At 40.9% G+C, this 16,915-nt stretch overlaps 1 protein-coding gene across 4 annotated transcripts in view; it reads right to left on the bottom strand.

Annotated features, from left to right (window-relative positions):
• Nucleotides 1-16,915, bottom strand: part of pcdh17 (protocadherin 17) — a 73,252-nt gene that overhangs the window by 44,297 nt on the left and 12,040 nt on the right. The gene's annotated exons all lie outside the window — the stretch shown is intronic.

The following is a 16,915-nucleotide window of genomic DNA, read 5'->3' as shown; positions in this document are numbered from 1 at the left end:
CTTGGAGAAAAAATAGCTTTCATGCTGTTGTAGTGGTATACATCACAGCAACACAAATAATTACCCTATGTAGTACACAACTCGCTGTCCTGAATTGATAGCAGTAAAATGTCATGTTTAGTGAGTAATGTCTCCTTGTGCCAGGCTTTTTCACATGCACAGCTTGACTCACAGTCGATAGAGTATTTCAATGTCATCCGTGCTCTGCGGTGGCTCTGTATGAAAAAAGGGTGTGTGAAGGTCAGACAGGCCACCCAGTACTTTGACCTTCCATGCTTTTGCCAACACCTTTATCTCTACCTAAACACTTTATTCCACCTCAGCCTTCGCCAAGATTAAAAGAAAACAACCACAGAATATATCAAAGGCTGGAATCTGACCACGGAGTGAGAAGAGAATGAATGCTTGAAATCGTTCGGCATTGAAATGATAACAGACCGAGTTTCTCAAAAAGGGAAGATGGAAGTCTTTATACTGATGTGCCCCTTGTACTTTTATGACCAGGGACTCGTCCTTGGACATACTTTTCAATCAACTCGGCTCTGTTGGCGCTGAATCTGATCAGGATGAAAAGACATTAACGGAAAAAGGTTTTGTTTGATTGTTATAGGATTTCATTTACTTTCCACACCTGTGCACATAAAGCAAATATCGGAATGTTATCCTTGTGCGGAGAATATTTTGTGTTCATCACAATAGATTTAAATAATTTACCCTTCTCATCACCAGCTGTACTATGAAATAATGTAATGAAATAAACTTGAAATGACAATGGTCTAGAGCAATGGTTACCAACTGGTGGGTCGTGGTCCAAAAGTGGGTTGCGGGTCCATTCTGAATGGACCCCAGGTGACACGAGAGTGTGTAGAGGTAGAGTGAGTGACTTAACAGAGACAGCAAACTAGCTTGACAACATGGCCAAAGGCAAGTATGATGCTGAATATGTGTGTGTAGACCTTGAGCTAATGACTAAGGAGAAATCTGGACCCCGTGGCAAGACCAGTTGGGAACCACTGGTTTAGAGTACTTTGATAGTGTGTTAAATGGAAATACGCCACTGAATCCCATAGTACGGTATTTGTGACTGCAGTATTTCATTACCACATGCATCACACTTAGAGTAGGGCTGGGCAATATGTCAATAATATATCAATATGAGCGTGGATATTAGATTTTGGATATCGTACCTGTTGTCCTTTCCTGGTTTTACGGCTACATTACAGTTAAGTGAGGTAATTTTCTGAACTTACCAGACTTGTTTTCGCTGCTCTTGCCTTTATCCACTTGCACCCCAATCAGACAAAGTGTGTTTTAGCAGCCTGGGGTGGCTTTTTGTAACGGTTTTCAATGGGAGTAAAGTGTTTTGTTTTTCCACTCTACGTGCGCCGCCTTTTTGCAGTAGTGTTCTCAATGCCTCATGTTGGAAAAACTTCAACTCAGAGTGGAAAAGCACCCAATTTCATCGCCGTTTTTTCCCACTGACAGGCAGGCCTTCAGTGGTGGCTAGCATAGACGGCTTGTGTTACGCTAACGTTAGCTCACTCTCTAGGCAAGCTGCGAGACATTTCTGACAAAATTGTAGCCTCAACTACTTCCGTACATTTTTTCAACCGTAATTAGGTTGACAGTAGATAATCAAACGGTCCCTGACTCATCCTAAAATAAGCCTTAAACAGACCATCATCCAGGTGAAGCTCCTGGACCAGCTGGTGGTAATCCCTGTGATTTCTCCTGTTTAATGTACCCACACGGATCTCGGGTCCCTTGTGTCCAGTCCGCAAGTACCCTGTATCTTCCAGTTCTATGCAGATTTTAAGGTTCAGATCTATGAGTTCACTCACAGCAAAAAAAGCAGTTCAGCTAAGGTAAGGGTTTTTGGTGGTTGCCTTGGAAAAACTAATTACATCCGCATCACTGATGATCACTTATTAAAACTCTCATAGCATAAGTATTTTGCGAAAGCATCAACAGTCAACCCTGCAACATTGTTGTAATGTCGATATCAAGGTAAAAAAGTCATGATATTTGGTTTTCTCCATATCACCGCAGCCCTGACTTAAAGTAGCATGTGCTCTACATCCATCTACCACCCACCCACCCCCTTCAAGCCAATAAAAAGCACATTACGCCACTTCATAGAAACCTCTTTCCTGCCAATTTGAGTCCAGGCTGATCTTAAGCCTCCATCTCTTCCTGTCTGTCTATAACTGCCCAGCCCTTTCACTACAATGGGCCACTTTCCAATTAATGGATCAATAATGACCAGTATGGGCTCTTTGTACTTAGCCAGTCAGAGCCCACAATGAATACAGGATAATTTCAGGAAGGGAATGATACAAACTGGCGAGATGTCCAGCAGTTTTATTATCATTATTAAACACTGAATTATACAGTACATAAATTCATTTAGCATCGCAAGTACCATTGAGTATTTCATGTTGCATGCTTGCACTTCTGGCCTTCTAATTTCCCCTTGTGGGACTTCTTAAAATGAAGTGAACTGAATTGAACTAAAATGAATTGAATTGAGCTGAACTAAATTGAATGGATTCAGACTGCAGCATCTGTTCCGCTGGCCTTTAAGGTAAAATCTCACTTGCTTAAAGACATAAAATATGAGACTCTGACCTTAGAGGTTCGTAAAAGAACCCACCCTTTTGAACACAAGATGAATCCAGCGGCCTTGGGTCATTATACTTTGTGTAGATATCAACAGAGGTTTAGTGTGAATGAGACTCGCGACGGCCTGTTGTTGAATTTCACTAAATGATATGTTGTATCAAGCCCATGCAGCAAGGCCACAAAGGTCAGAGAGATACTGAGTACAGTGAGGCTGAGTAAGTGTAAAAAGCTGCACTCTATTCTGTATTCCCATTGAGACCCTAAGACTGACTGAGCGGACAGCCGGCCGATTGAGACAAATGGGACGAGCATATTGGAGTGCTATTCTACTCTCAGGCCTTGTTGGTGCATTTTGGGGCACTGTACGTTTCTCCGGGGCTATGTGTGTGTGCATCTACCTGTGCGTGTGTGTGTGTGTACATGTGTGCTTGATATCTTAGGGAGGGGTGGTGAAAGAGGACAAATTGCAGCTTCTCTTTCACACATCATTGGACAGCTCTCTTTTATTCACAGGACCGAGTTCCCCGCCTCCCTCTACCTTCCCTGCTAGGTATGATACATGCATTTGTCCTTTGCTGTCTTCCAAAACACACATTGCACCCACTCTGTGTGTTTGAGTGCATGTGTTTCTCCATGTCAGGGGGTATGAGTGGCTCCAAATCCACCACAACCTTAAAGATATACTAGGCAGCGTGTTCCTAAAAAGCAATGTATATACTTACAGAGACGTAATCCCTCTCAATCATTATTCATGACTCACTAGAAGTCTGTGGCTGTGTATTTTTCTGCAGAGACTCTGCCCTCTGCCTGTATTTTCCTCTTATTTTGCTATGTTTGGGATTTTCACAGTGGACTTAAAAAAAGGTAGCGACCAGGTGCCAGACCGTAGGCAGCACGTATCCAAGAGGGAGCTGCAAAAATTAGGGACACTGTGCCAAAAAAATGCAAATATAGTGAGGCAAAATACCAAGCGGACAAAGCTGTGGTTGGCTTCAACTATTGCTGGCGATACTATCTACAAGTAGTAGCCAACAATTCCTGCATAGTATACCTTTAAGCAAAAAGATCTGGACTGCAGTTTTTAATTTTCATTAAAAAAATGTTTTGTTGCGGATGTGTTTGTCACGTTACCACCACAGGAACTCCAGTTTATTCCTCTTGGATATCTGTCAAACTAGCTCAGCAACAGCCAAATGAGAAGGAAGGTTGGATAAAGGATAAAACAGAGAGAAATTGAGTTTAGAGGAAAGACACTGGTGAGGGAGGGTTGCAGCAAAAGCAGGAAACAAAAGAGGAAAACAGAAAAAGGTGAGCAAAACAGCAAAGTGAGAGGATGATAAAGGAAGTAAGGGGAAAGGGGGCGGAGAAACTAGACAATAATTAGACTGCATTGATTACCTAGTGGCTGAGGAGCAATTGTAAGTGATCAAATCTAATTAGCTGGTCCTATACATCTTCCTGGAGATAACAGACCAATCAATCAATGGGCTTAAGTGAACTTAAAGCCATCACAGTCTACTGCCTGCTAAACATCTTCCACTATCTTCCAAATAACTTATAAGAGGTCAGGCCCAAATGAATTTCTGAGAAGGAAGGAAGTGCCGCTGGTGCCGGTAAATGGAGACAAGACAGATTTCAACCACAGTGAGGTTTTATCAGTCCAGATGGACACCTTGCTAATGGTTCTGGACAGTGCTTAATCATAAATGAGATTTTTAAAGAAGATATCTTACACATTTAAAGGTCCAGTGTGTCGGGTTTAGGGGCATCTATTGATCTACTGGCAGAAATTGTATATAATATTCTTTATATATTTATAATATGTTTTCATTAATTTATAGTCACCTGAAAATAAGAATTGTGTTTCGGATACCTTAAAATGAGCTGTTAATATCTACATGTGGAGCAGTTTCTCTCCCACAGAGGTTGCAACAATTGCTCTACAGTAGCCCAAAATGGACAAATCAAGCACTGGCTTTGGATAGGGCCATTCGCATTTCCTTGTTTTTTCATCTCCCATCGTGGTTCTTTGCACACCAACATATTCTCACTCCAAACTCGTCAAAAACCGAAGCTTAGTCAATGGCCAGTCATGTCAAAATATGAAGTTCTAGGTACCCCTCCTGTGTTAGTTTTGGAGGTTGAAGAACGGCATGTCAATTTAGGCTCATTACGTGCATTGTCGCTTTTCAAAGTAAACTTTTGTGTTCACAGGATTGCAAAGTTTCTGCTCGTTATATGCATACAGTCTTCGTTTTTAGGTTTACTTCCTGAAGTTTAGAAAACAAAAGCATGTGGAAGGTTTAAAAAAAACATGAGTTTGGCTAAAAGTAAGTACACTTATTACAAAAGAAATATGACATACGTGACATGCAACACATTACTACTCTGACCTTGTCACATACCAGCATTTGGTCATGGACTTTCCATGTCAAAATATGACATGCAAGATACCCTGGCTGCGTTGGTTATTGATGTTCTGGGACACTTTGTGAATTTCAGCCTTCCATTTTTACAGGAAATGTACAGTGTGCATACAGTCTCTTTCAAAATAAACGCACTACATCGGTTCAACTCTGCAAATTGAGGGTTTTTGTCTTCAACAAACGCACTTTGTTATGTTTTGCTTACATACTCACAGGGTTGGGTTTAGGAAAAAAGAACAGGGTTTGGCTTTACAATCACATGGGAAGTGAACACCGGCCTCTCCAGGTGAAGGTTGGTGGTTGTTGGACCCATCCACCCCCCTCCCATCCGCTCTACTTGGACTTTAGCCACCTTAGCTTTCGTTGTTGGCCCCCCATGATTTCCCCTGACGCTGCTGGGCACCATTAAACAATAATGGCAACTGGCACGAATCATGCTGACGTGAAAGGATTTTTTTTTTGTCTGTGTTTAACACCAGCAGTCACTAACCAAGCATTGGTTTTTCAGTGACTTTGTAGTGAGACAGGGTTCTCGTGTGACAAGCGTCACTGGCATAGTATGCAAAACATACTGACACATTAAGTTATTACAAAAACAACTTGTGTGAGTTTTGGTTTTACACTGGACACAAACAGTGTGTCCAAGGTGAAAGTCTGGAGTTTGTTTGACCCATCCACCTCCACTCCAGCCTGTTCTATGTGGACTTTCTTGCCCTTTAAGAAAGAAATCTCAGTTCTGTAACCTTGCCAGTAGATGCCACTTCATGCTACGCACTAGACCTTTAAATACAAGTTTGGATTTCAAGGTGTCATAGATTTGTTTGGACATTGTTCGTCATAGTGTTTAAGAATGCCTCCATATTCATTTTCAGAGGAAGTGCTTTCTCTGTGGAAAAACAAAATCCTCTTTTGTCTTTTTAATGGTGTACCGCACATGGACTTATCTTGGACTTTTTTTTTGTCTTCCACTAAAAATAATAAAAAGAGCATGCCATTGATCTCAACTAGTCTGATTTATTTAAAGGGGAAAGTAAGTGTTATAAGTATAAGTGTTATTCTGTGTGATAATTTGTACCACATCATTTGCACACTATCTGCAAATTATCCTGCAAGGACTATGTTGCAAAACAGGTAAAAACTCTGCCACTTGTGCACCAATTTTTCCAACAAATGATTCTGAAGTATGTCTACCTACTGTAAGAACAACAAACTAAAATGAAAAATGAGCTTTGTAATATTCTACTGCTGGTTGCAATTCTACCAGATGTCAGCAACACTCAAACACAACGTCTTGTATAATTCTAAAATGCCCCAGTGAGCTGTGTTGTGGAGAAATGTATGAAATAGTAGTTAAACTGGCAACTCCCAAGTGTGAACAAGTGCAGCTGTATAAATGACATGAGGCACAGCTGAAATCAGGCACATATGCTCCAGTTAAAGTTTAAAAAAAGACTTAAAAAATGTTTCTTTTTGCCGTGCAGAGAATCGCCAGTAAATAAACATTCACACCTCGTCTGTTAGGTGATGAATCTGAACCACAGCTTTTACTGTACTCCTTAAGTTCTACTAGTTTTAGCCGGAGATCTTTTCATTTATTTTGTATTTTAACAGCAGGACTTAGGGCCCATGAGCCAATGTTGAGTTTCACTGTTTTTCAAAATAAATTCAAAGAAACTCTGTGTTTTGTTTTCCCAGCTGTACCGAAAAACATACTGAACCCTGACCCCCAAACCATGCTGCGTGTTCAACTGTGAATTTTGTGTAGAGTTACAGCACTCATTATCCGAATATGTTGAGATGCAGGATGCATCGTCTCCTGTTGCTCTGTATCTGTGAGGTATAAAGTCTAGCTGTGGTCCTGACTGACTTCAGAATGTTGTTCGCTGGTCACACCACTGCAGAAGATGAAAAAAGCCCTTGCCGCAGGGTTTTTCTGCAGAATGATTTGCTACAGTGAGTCACCTGCATAAGCTATGTTGATTTTCCTCTATACCACGATGTTTGTCACAGGATGGCAGGTAACCATAACTGTCACATGAATGAGTGAGCTGACACTCCATGTGACTGATGTTGAAAGCTCTGAGTTTGTTTCATATGAGGTAGCATAAACTCCAAATGGACTTGATGCATGTACAATTTCTGGCATTGTGAAAAGGTTTCATTTAATGGATAGCTGACATTGAACACTGTGTACCATGGAATATTTCAGAAATGTCTGCAGGAAAGGAAGGACCATAGAAGTAGAATGAGAGTAGAACGGACATCCCCATTCAAATCAGTGTAGCAGGATAGTCAGAGCGATGGCCATTTTTTTGTGTACTGCTGCCATTGTGACCATTGTAGATGACTAACTTCCATAGACAAACCAACTAGGTGAGGTTTTGCAGTAACGACCAAACAAGCAGTGGATTAGTGAGTTTTCAAATGAGCAATCCATTACTTTTAAAATATTGTCGTGATTATTATTTCCCTGTTTCTTTTGTTACCATTAATTACATGTTTGTTGAAACACTATGTACTGTAGCTGCGAGTGAGATCCACTGCTGAGAGGATGAGAGAGACAGCAGGCATAAACAGGGTGTACTTTAGCACAGTTTTACATCTAACTCAGCAAATTAAGGATTTGTTTCGACCACTGTCGACCACTTTACTAACTAGACTACTAACAAGACTAGCTACAGGTGTTTTCAGACCTAGAGTTATCTTGCTTTGGTCCGCATCAGGGACTAATTGTGTTACAAAGTTGCATAATTCCCTAGAGTTGATTTGTGTTCTCACAGCAGCATTTACAAGGGAACCAGATCAAATGCCTTGCATGAGAAAGGCACTTTTGATTGGCCAGAATTACCATGCAGGAAAAATCAAGGAAGTAAATGTTGAAGAAAAGGTACACTTGCAAGATAAATGTGACACTTTCTAATGTCACAATGGAGGGACAACTACGCAGGTTGATTTTAGCGCTGGTCATCGTGGACTATATTGCTGTCATTGTTCATTTTAGTCAATTTAGTCAATTTTTAGTTTGAAAATGAGGCGCACAACCACACTTAGGGGTAGGGATGTCCTGATCCTGGTATTGGCTCCGATCACGTTATTTTTACAAAATCGGAAACGGTAATAAAAGAACCAAGGAATCAAAAATGTCCAGGTTTATCACCTATGTTCATTGTTGCCTCTGCTTTCCAATGTATAAAGATATAGGCCTATTGTGTTTGTTGAAGACAAGAAGAAGATACTGAATTTGTTTACATTTTGTGCTGCTGAACCACCGATAAGCTTTTTGGATACTATTTAAATAAAAAAACAAACCTTATGGGACAACTTGGATGCATTCTTTTTTTTTTCTTTCTTAATGCTTTGCAAACTATCGAATCGGACTCAGTATCGGACTCGGCTTCAAAATAAAGGACTTGGTATCAGATCGGATGCAAAAAAATGTGAGCAGGACATCCCTACTTAAGGGGGCTAACGAACTTGAGTTTGACTGAACCGAACCAAACAGGGCAGGTGTGACAGCACCCTTAGACCATTTTGGTGAATTTCATTTTGTTTCTGTTGAGTTTAAATGAAGTGTGTTTTCTGATGACTCACCAAGGCAATTAAGCTAACATTAGTCTTAGCATGATGAAACAGACAAACTTGGATTAGTCTACACTTGTTTTTTTTCCCCATTCAATAAGAAAAATAGTTTTAAGAATAGGCCATAACAGAGCTCTCAGACTCGTGAGTGTGTCACAAAAGACCATGGCAAACAGTTCAATGTCTTTTCTATTCATTCTGTGTCTACGGGAATGACATACCACAGCAACAGGAGAGAACATGCAGTGGAATTAGTGCCAGTGTAACGATAACATATCACCAGACTGGATCGGAATTTATTGATTATTTGTCCCACCCCCAGTGATCAGTCATTTAAAGCATCTCTCCTACTGACAAGTCTCTCCTCTCTTCCCCGTCTCTAATTGTGCTGGACTTGACTTCAGTAACACCAGTCTAATACAACTCAAGCTGAATTAAACTGCCCACATCTGAAAGTGTTAGAGTCGCCGTTGCCTTGTAGAATTGTGACAGAGTTTCTTGTACAGTACAACTACTATGGGACTTTTGTAAGAACTGCTGGTTTATTATGAAGCTGGTGACTCAGGCAGCTCTAATCCAACTCAACAGTCTCATCTTGTTAATGACAGTTTGCCGTAATTCATAATTCATAACATGACTGCATTCTTAGTGTTAGTGTGTGCGTTGGTGTTCATTTGGTGGGGAATAGGGTTATTTTTTCCGTCAATAAATAGGGCTAAGTAGCACTTTGGAGGCTTTTATATACAGTTGTATAAACAGCATGACCTCCTCCTTGCATATTCACTGCTCATCAGCAAAGACACAATATTCATAATTAATATGCAACCACTCACATTGATTGCCTATTATTTTGGTTGACCATACAGTGTCATTAGAGATGGCTATTAGGAGCCCAGTGGAAAGCATCAAGTCGTCTTAGTGGCACAACTTTTTTTTTTTTTTTTTTTTTTTAAATCATCATCAGTCTCAACAAAGGCACTTCATAAAGTGAGAGAATGGCACCCAAATGAAAGAGCTGACTTGTTATTCTAACCACATACTGAGCAGGGGACTGAAGTCATCGATAGGTGAAGAGGGAGAAAAGGAAAGACGGGAAAGAAAGGGTGCACAGGGACAGAGGGAGGGCTGAGCTGGTCGTTCTTGCCTCTTTTCATCAAGACAGATGAGACAAAACAACACTTAAAAGCCAATTTTCTTCAACCTGTGTGGTTACTGCTACTTTATTATTCCTTTTGAGGACGAGCCCAAGTGAGCTTGGATATAATTTTCTTTTCTGTCTACAAATGACTACTTTGGTCAGATTTCTAAAGCAGTTACCTTATGTACATGCCGGATAGCTGCATTTGCCTTTAAGAGGAACAGCTATAAAAGAATCCATCAGTGCGCTTTTTCTGGTTTGCTAAGAGCTGCTTTTGTATAGTACATTCATCTTTTGTAATAATGTCTGTCATTTAATTTTGGAGACTAAATTACTTTAAAAGAGCATCAAAAGAAAACTCCAAGGGATAAACAGACCCCCCTGTGTCTGCGAGATGGTCAACAAAGCATTGTTAAACTCTATTCTCGAGCCTTTTATTATCAGGTTGAGAATCGACTCACGTAGAAAATAATAAAATACAAACCTCCTGAGAGCGTGCATATCCTTGAACATGTTTTTCTCACTTACTTACACAGTCCACACACACACACACACACACCCCATTACAGGTGCTGGAGATCTTACAGTCTAGCCTATTTTATGATGCATGAAAAATCAAATGATGGGCTAAACTAAATCCTGCATAAACAAAATGGCTCAGATGGCTTGTCTTAATAAGCATATAGTAATACAGAATAATCTGTGTACCACAAATTACAAAAAAATATATCGTAATCTGTTTTAACTCCTATGCATGTAATTGATTTATTAATGGGATGATTAAGCCATTATTGAATGAATCATCCTTATCTAACTAAAAAGGACAACATTACCCATAAACTGCTGTGATGTTGACCAACATCCCCTCGGGTAAAGATTACAATAAGCTGCCACATTGGAAACACACAACTGAGGCTCTATACTACAGCAAACTGGCAAACTGGCAACTGGCACTTGGTAATTTATTTATTTATTCCCTGCTAAATGGAAGTAAATAAAACCAATATGACTGTGACCCATTTTACAATGGACCTGTGGTTTACTACCAAATAAACTGAATTCAAAATGAGTGTTTCAGTCGAGGAAACACATACCTTTGTGATAAAGTACGAGGCTGTTTTGTTTTTCATCTTTACCAAAATCTTGTCCAGTAATAAGCAGATTTTAGTGCATTTTTCAGGCATCTGCAACTGCAACTGCAGGGACGGCAAGCAACCGCCACAACCGCCATGTCCATGTTTTTGTTTTTTGAAGGAGTGCAGTGTATTTACACTCTGCTACAAATGCCAGAATGTTGTTGCCAAGAATTTAAAAAATGTTCAACATTAGGTAAAACCCTGCAGCAGCTTGACATTGTCACTTATTACCCAGCCATCCAATCACAGTGGAGGATGGGTGGGGCAATACCACAAAGACCAACCATCACATTCCTGACCAAAAACAGCAATAGAAGAGAAAAAATAAAACACAGGCTGCTGGGTCAGACCTGTTTTCCTACATGCTCAAGTGTTCCCTACATCCAGAGCAGGTACTCTACCTTGTGCCGGCATTTTTTCTAACGCGGATAATCCATATCACGGCAACCAGACACGACTAAAATGTCTCAGCTGAAAAAGAAAATTTTACTATCCTGTATACAACAGTTTTGGATTTGCAGTAGTAGTGCGAGATTTGCCAATTTCCGTCAGTTCTAAATCTAAATAAGTAGAAAACAGCTTAGTTTTCTCCCAGCTAGGGCTGCCCCCTGATAGTCGACCAAATGTTAGTCGACCAGAAAGGTCATTAGTCGCCAAGATTTCGCTGGTCGCTTAGTCGCAGTAAAAAAAAAAAAAAAAAAGAAGGTGAAACTTAATCAAAATAAATCAAAACCTATATGACTGGATCATGTGGAAATTTAATTTGAAAGGACAGACACAGGAAGTGACCACGCCCAACAGTCAGACAGGAGTCAGGTTAATTTCCAGGGCTGGTACCTGCGGTTATTCCACAGGCTAGTTAATAACATGTCGGGCAGGAAATCCAAAGTGTGGGATCATTTTGAGAAGGTGAAGGATGAACCCAAGGTGATATGTAAACTCATCTTCATTGGTCGACTACAAACATGACGTATCATCTGAAACATGGAAGTAGCTACATGCCCATTAGCCACTTAGCACAATCATTACTGCTTTGCCGACAGCGTCATTAACAGGCGGCTCGCTCAGTGTGTGACGTGCACTTGTAGATAAAATATAGGCCTATATTAATGAAGGTTCATTAGTATGGTTTTGTATTTCTCTGTAATGTAGCACAGTGTTAACAATGTTACTGATACGATTCTTTCTCACACCTTCAACTCAAACCATTGTGTTGCCCCGCCCAAAATACATACTTTAATAATTAAATTAATATTGTAAACATGTGGGCGATTAGTCGACTAATGGCCCTAAATGATGACTATTGGTCGACTTGGAAAATTATTAGTCCGGAGCAGCCCTATACCCAACCATACTCAAGAGTTTTTGGGTTGTAAATGACATCTTTAGTCTGATTTTTACTTTGATCTTTGTAGTTGGTTGTAGTTGTTTCTTAATCAAAAATTAATGCATAAAAACTATTCACAGATAATTTTAGTTTACTTAAAACAACAGCAACTAAGAATTATTTTCACCTGTGGAACACAGTGGATTACAGCACACACGGGTATTTAAGGACATAAACATAGTTGTGTGTGTATATGTGTCATTCCCGAGCCATTATTATGAAGTGCAGTCACACCTGTGTGCAGTGCAGTATAATGAGGAAGCCTGTTCAAGCGTTGGCAGTCAACGCTACAACAGAAAAAAAAAAAAATCATTAAATCGGACCTGGACATGAAATAAAATAACACTCTAAATCACAGTCCACTAGACAAAAAGAGTCTGACTGGAACAGGTTATGACCCCATCTCTATTTTCCCTGAAAAAAACACTGTTTTTGTGACTCCAGTTGAAAAGGGCAAGAAGCACTCCTCATTCTAATCTTACTCAAGTATTACAGGCTTCGTTATATTTGCAATTATCTTCTGCAATATTACTTCAGTCTGTCTGCAGCTCCTACCAGCATTATCTTTAAAACTACAACACTGACAACAACTCGGCAGCCAATTCAGTCTCAGCTGCCATCTCAGAGGAAAGTTTTCCGCTCTGAAAAGGAAGGGCGACACAAGACAGCGCGTTTGTACTCATATCAACACAATCCACATCTGTGGCAGTTTAACCCCAGGAGAAAATGATAACTGTAGCTTTTGGCATAGATATTTATTTCAACACACAAAAAGCCCTAACACAGCAGTTTGCCAGCGCTCCTAAAATAGCACTGTTGTTTTCCCTCACTACTTCAGACGTTTTGTGTAGACACATTTAACCAGCTGGTCTGGGCAGCGTACAGCTGGGACCGGTCTTATGATTATTGATAAGGGAAAATATTTACACTTAAGGGAAAAAAGTGAAAGAGGAATGAGAGACGGAGGACCTTACTTAATGTTTAATTATTCAAACACACTTGAAACTGTGAGAAGCGCAGTGAAAAGAAAGGAAAGGGTGCAGTATGTGATCTTGGTGTGTAAGCTACTAATCATTCAGTACTTGCTCATCAATAGTTACAACAGCTTTGCCATTAACTGAAGTCTTGAGTCAGCACTGACCTTGCTTCACCCTCATTAATCCAAAGCCAACTCAGCCCAAAAATTCAAAGCTGTTGCAGAGGTAAGAGGCCTGCCCTACTGTACATTTAAAGACACGCATGCATGGATATCACCAAATGAGCACTGATGTAGAGTACTCACTGAGCAACAAGCCTGTAACAACATTCAAAGGCATATTTTTGACAGCTTGGTAAATACAATTGTCGCTTTCTTTCCAAGACTGTATTGCGCATGTCTACGTTTTAATCTCTGCTTCTGACCAACCTCATATAAAACAACATGTCTTTTTGACACATATTGGATAAACAAACAGGATAAAGCTAATTCATTAGGTAGCTTTAGAGGTGCTGGTTGGCGGATTTTGTTAACTTTCTTATCTATTTCCAGTCTTTTTGCAAAGCTATACTAATCGCTGCTGGCTGTAGCTGCACATATTGATGAGGGGTGGAGATAGGGTTATAACAACACACCAATCTGAACCAATATTTCCATTTAATGATCAACCAATCCAATATCATCTATGCAGAGTGAAAACATTGTTACATATCATCATCTTTAAGATTCGCCTTTCTTTTGAAATTCCAATGGCATGTCTGTGTCACCATTTTTGTTCAAGCACGCTGCTTTCCTAAACATTCAAACACTGCTAGCAGCCTAGCTCCAGACAGACAATGGCGAGCAGCCAAGAGAAAGGCAATAGGGATACTGGTATTTTCTCAAATGATTCGCAGGCCCCTGAATTCAATCCAATTAAAATGTATTGTGACTTTAGCCCCTTTCACACTGCCATATTTTCAGCAAATGTTGGGCCGTTTTGCCGGCAAGCTCCGAGCGTTTAGACACACAGAGCCGGATTGGCGAGTTGATCCGAGGTGCCCAATTTTCTGCCTCGTAGGGTAGACATATTGGCAGAACCTTTTTGGTTTAAACAGACCGAGACGCCCTTCCACCACGGGAGGGGCTGTTGATGACTTGTGGGAGGAGCTGTTGATGATGCCGCACGTGCGATCCACTGGCGGTGGATACAGATAGCAGGAATGAGCAGCTAGTAGCAAGAGGGGAACACAAACCTGATAGACACTGTAAAGATGAGCAACTGGGGAGACAAGGAATTGCGCACCCTCCTTGCCCTTGCAAATGAAAAGAAGGACGGGCCAACTTCTGAGAGAATCGCTGAAGGACTGACCAGCCGCAGCTTCCCTCGGAGCACGTCACTGTTTACGCCACACACTGAGCTACACGTTTTGTTACTTGCTCACGCCCCCCATTGCCCCGAAAAATGCGCATTCTGTATAAACAAAAGTAGGTAGGCGCCATTTTGCCGCACTCCCCGATTTTGTTTTTATACTGCCAATGCTGAAAAAAGACTGATTGGGCTTTCCTGCAAATTTGCACAATTCCTATTTAAAAAGCGCTGCAGTGAAATCAGCTTTCAAGATTACCGACCAATTAACATTGTTACTACCAAGGACTGACTTAGATTAAATCTATTTGTGCCAAATTTGGTACCTGACAGCACATCTGCATGAGAACGTCGGGTTTAGTTAAGACGAGAGGCGGAAGTGATGTGACGCCAGGCACAGAGCTCCGTGAGCCGGTGGGTTCCACTTCACTAAGGACGCAGAAGTGCCTCACAGCCGGACACCAAGCTCCGTGGCCGCTCTATAGCTGCTCCATGGGCTTCCTAGTAAGCCAACACTATGATTACAGCGCCAATCTGCCACGTTAGTTTTGACATTTGGTGTATTTTTTTCCTACATTATGTTAGTAATAGCCTAGTAAGTGCTAGATGAGCAGACACACACACACACATATGCGCTCACAGACAGACAGACACAAGATTTGCTTGATGTGTGAAAAGAGCAGAGGAGAAGAATTGCAATTTGATTGACTGAAATGTTTGTTATTGCAGAGACATTAAAGTACCAAAAAAAGGTACTGTTGGGTACAGGTACCAAATTCCAGGTACTGGAAGTGGATGAATCGGTTCAAATGAAAATGGTTTCCAACCCTGATATCAGCAAATATTACATTGTTGTCCAAAGAATCAATATAGTAACTAAACTGTGATTTACACTTCTAGTAGAGGCTGGTGTGTATCTCCTTATCTAACTCTCTAAAAGAAGCAAGCTTATTTCAGAAAAAAAACATGCTTTTCTGTTAGATGATTGGATTTATACAAATAATCAGAAATTGCCACTGAATGAAACAATAAGATAAAACTAACTACGATACGAAAATGCTTTATATAATAAACTGGATAAAAGTCTGTATCCTTCGGTGTTTAGAGTAATAGCTAAATAAGCATGCTCATCATTTACAGTGAGCCAGCATTCGATTTTAAATTCTTTAGAAAATCAGTGTTTGCAGCCTTGCAATCTAAAAATGGAGTGCCATCAACCTGTTCACACCTTTAATACGCATTCAGACTGATATTATTAAGCCCTCTTCTCCAGGATTTGTGTACAATTTGACTGAAGAAACAAGCATTTTATAATTTGGTTTTGAAACAAACCATCCACAAAATGTGGTTTGCGGGTTAACAAGACTGAAGCTGAGGGCTCGCGAACACAAACATTAAAAGAACAAAATTATTCCATCTCAATTGATGGAGGAAGAATCGTTCCGTGGATGAAAGGATTCGAGATATTTCCCCAAAGCCCAGAACCGAGGCCAGACGCAGATATATAAACACACAAAACACAGACACGCAGGATGCAAGCACACATATGGCTAATATCAATACATGCACAAGTGCACATACACACACCTGGGTTCTCCCTCTCTGTCTGTCTATGCACACACACAAACGCGCAGCAGATGGACTCTGTGCACCCTCGCTTCAAGGTGACCTATCTGCTGTATATGTATCAGGTCAGAGGTATCTGAGTAAAAGGAGGGGCCGGGGAGCGGAGGAACAGGAGACAGGAAGGATACTGTCCATACACCTGGGTAAAAACTGACAGAAAAGGCTTTAGGATAATGCTCTGTTGTCAGAGTGTTGGACGCCAGTTCCTCTGAGTCTCTTTTAAGTGCGTCTATGGTGCATTAAGAATCTGTCAGACCAGCTTTAGCATTAATCAGCTAGCCCACGGAAGAAACAATCACACATAATCTCGAGCTCTAAACCCTGCTGACCTTCTCTTCAAATGCACAGATAAACCCCCCCCTTCAAACCTCAGTCATTTAGAGACACACACAGGCACCCAGCTCCAGCGCTAGTAATTTCTTCCTCCCGGCTCTCCCTCCCCTGTAGTCTATCTGATTGGATCCACCCACAGAAGCACCCATGTCTCTCCACCTGGGAGTACATCGACTCAGCATGTCAGCGTGACCTCAAAGAGGACGCATCCCAGACAATGTGTGTGGGGGGGAAGAGGGGGTTGTTTCACCCCATCAATCTGGAAACAGGAGAGGGGGAAGAGAGGAAAGGAAAGACAGGAGGAAAAGGGAAAAGAGAGGAGAGCGGCAGAATACACAAGTTCC

The sequence above is a fragment of the Epinephelus lanceolatus genome, chromosome 2, assembly GCF_041903045.1.
Source record: "Epinephelus lanceolatus isolate andai-2023 chromosome 2, ASM4190304v1, whole genome shotgun sequence".
NCBI lineage: Eukaryota > Metazoa > Chordata > Actinopteri > Perciformes > Serranidae > Epinephelus > Epinephelus lanceolatus.
The sequence above is the reverse complement of the archived record's forward strand: the minus strand, read 5'-3'. Positions and strand labels throughout refer to the sequence as shown.